This window comes from Lipotes vexillifer, unplaced genomic scaffold (assembly GCF_000442215.2).
Source record: "Lipotes vexillifer unplaced genomic scaffold, Lipotes_vexillifer_v1.1 scaffold234, whole genome shotgun sequence".
In the NCBI taxonomy this organism is placed as follows: domain Eukaryota; kingdom Metazoa; phylum Chordata; class Mammalia; order Artiodactyla; family Lipotidae; genus Lipotes; species Lipotes vexillifer.
Genome location: NW_006782612.1, coordinates 1,674,932 through 1,678,339, shown reverse-complemented (window position 1 = coordinate 1,678,339; position 3,408 = coordinate 1,674,932).

Genomic DNA, 3,408 nt, shown 5'->3' with positions numbered 1-3,408 from the left:
CGAACCCGTGTCCCCTGCATCGGCAGGCGGACTCTCAACCACTGTGCCACCAGGGAAGCCCCAGTACTTTTACTTTTAAAAATATATTTTATTCAGTTTTCAGTTGTTATCTGTAGGAGTGGTGGTCTGATATGTGCTATTTGCCATTATTGGTAATGAACTGCATCTTTTTAAAATCTGAAATCCCAATATTATGTGAAGTGCTAATTTATTTAAACCTCAAACATGTCCTCTACTCTAGGTAGAAAGATTCTGATGAGGGAATAGTGAAATTTAATTTAATACAAAGTCCTAGCTATAGAGAGACACGAAATAATAGTTAAGTGCAACTTTAAGGATTCCCTTTCACTGTGAGAATGGAAATATATGTGGTTGGGAATGAAGTCCTAGGTATAAGACAAAATTTTAATGTTCGTTTATTGTTATTAAGTTCTGAGTATTCTCTTGGCTTGTGAAGGGTGGGGCTGTTAGTTGTCCAATTCATTGAGCTGATTGAAATTACTAATTTTAAAATGCGACTTTTAGTTGTTGAGCTGAAAAGCAATGAGGGGTAGTGAAGGTTTATACCTCTGCTTAATTTTAAGTAAAATACTTATAATCAAAGGGAAAAAAAAAAGACTTAGTTGCCCTGGTAGATGAGGAGGTACAACCACTTTGCTAGTTATTAGAATTCCTATCTAAATAAAAGTGACAACTGTGTGGAACCAGAGGGAAGTTGCCTTATTATTGAGATTATAGCCATTAACGTAACTTTTGTTCAGGCCCAGCTTCAAATGCAGCTGTGTTGGATGTGTGGGTTGTTGTTATGTGGTGCAGAGTAGCCTTTTCTCTGAGAAGAATGTGTGAAAAAACCACTTAAGGCCTGGCCTGTTTGCAGCTAACTCAGCTATAAAGTCGACAAAGGCTTGGCAATTGTATTCCAGCTATTTTCTTTATCCTGTGGAATAACTGTTATCTGATTGTGAAACCAAATAAAATTCAATGTAAAATCTGAGAAATTATAGCATCCTTCTGTACTTTGAGTAGCACTGCTCACTGTACACAAGCAGTAATATCCCCAAACTTTGGCTCAGCTTAATTTAAACGTTCCCCTTAGCAGCCCTAGCCCTGTTTTAGGTGGCAATACTTTTTTCTTAAATTTTATTGGAATATAGTTGATACAGTGTTGTTAATTTCTTCTGTACAGCAAAGTGACTGAGTTATACATATATATATATTCCTTTTTCATATTCTTTTCCATTATGGTTTGTCACAGACTATTGAATATAGTTCCCTGTGCTATACAGTATGACCTTGTTAATCCATCCTGTATATAATAGTTTGCCTCTGCTAATCTCAGACTTCCATTCCTTCCCTCCCATACGCCCCCTCCCCCCTTGTAGTTGTAAAGGCAACTACAAGTCTCTTCTTATCTGCGAGTCTGTTTATGTTTCCACGATAGGTTCATTTGTGTCATATTTTAGATTCCACGTGTAAGTGATATCATATGGTACTTGTCTTTTAGTATGATAATCTTTAGGTCCATCCATGTTGCTGCAAATGGCATTAGTTCGTTATTATTTATGGCTGAGTAGTATTCCATTATACATATGTACCACATCTTTATCCATTCATCTGTCAATGGATGTTTAGGTTGCTTCCATGTCTTGGCTATTATGAATACTGCTGCTGTGAACATTGAGGTGCATGTATCTTTTCAAATTATAGTTTTGTCTGGGATCATATGGTAATTCTATTTTTAGTTGTTTGAGGAACCTCCATACCGTTTTCCATAGTGGCTGCACCAACTTACACTCCCACCAACAGTGTAAGAGGGTTCCCCTTTCTCCACAGTCTATCCAGCATTTGTTATTTATAAACTTTTTAATGATGGCCATTCTGACTGGTGTGAGGTGGTACCTCATTGTACTTTTGAGTTGCGTTTCTCTAATAATTAGTGATGTTGAGCATCTTTTCACGTGCCCATTGGCTATCTGTATGTTGTCTTTGGAGAAATGTCTATTTCGTTCTTCCCATTTTTCGATTGGGCTGTTTTTTGTCGTTGAGTTATATGAGCTGTTTGTATATTTTGGAAATTAAGCCCTCGTCAGTCACATGGTTTGCAAGTATTCTCTCCTGTTCTGTAGCTTGTCTTTTCGTTTTGTTTACGGTTTCCTTTGCTGTGCAAAAGCTTGTAAGTTTGATTGGGTCCATTTGTTTATTTTTGTTTTTATTTCTGTTGGCTTGGGAGACTGACCTAAGAAAACACTGGTATGATTTACGTCAGAGAATGTTTTGCCTCTGATCTCTTCTAGGAGTTTTATGGTGTCACATCTTATGTTTAAGTCCTTAAGCTATTTTGAGTTTATTTTTGTGCATAGTGTGAGGGCGTGTTTCACTGATTTATATGCAGCTGTCCAGCTTTCCCAGCACCACTTGCTGAAGAGACTGTCTTTTTCCCATTTTACATTTTTGTCTCCTTTGTCAAAGATTAATTGACCATAGGTGTGTGGGTTTTTTCCTGGGCTCTTTATTCTGTTCCATTGATCCATGTGTCTGTTTTTGTGCCAACACCACACTGTTTTGATTACTGTAGCTTTGTAATATTGTCTGAAGTCTGGGAGGGTTTTGCCTCCAGCTTTTTTCTTCAGGATTGCTTTGGCAATTCTGGGCCTTTTATGGTTCCACATAAATTTTAGGATTATTTGTTCTAGGGTCACATTAAATCTGTAGATTGCTTTGGGTAGTATTGCCATTTTAACAATATTCTTACAGTCCAAGAGCATGGGATATCTTTCCATTTCTTTGAATCATCTTTAATTTCCTTTATTAATGTTTTGTAGTTCTCAGCATATGTCTTTTCACTTCCTTGGTGAGGTTTATTCCTAGGTGGGTTTTTTTTTTTTTGATGTGATTTTAAAGGGATAGTTTGTTTACATTCCTTTTCTGCTATTTCATTGTTAATGTAAAGAAATACAACTGATTTCTATATGTTAATCTTGTATCTGCCTACTTTACTGAATTCGTTTATCAGTTCTAGTAGTTTTTGTGTGGAGTCTTTAGGGTTTTCTATTGGATGGGCCAAAAAGTTCGTTTGGGTTTTCCTGTAAGATCTTACGGAAAACCTGAACAAACGTTTTGGCCAACCCAATATATATAGTGTCATGTCATCTGCATATAAAACAATTTTACCTCTTCCCTACCAATTTGGATACCTTTTATTTCTTTTTCTTGTCTGATTGATGTGGCTAGGATTTCAATACCGTGTTGAAGAAAATTGGTGAGAGTGGGCATCCTTGTCTTGTTCCAGATTTCAGTCGGAAACCTTTCAGCTTTTCATAGTTGAGTATTATATTGGCTGTGGGTTTGTCATCAATAGCTTTTATTATGTTGAAATATGTTCCCTCTGTGCCCAGTTTTGTAAGGGTT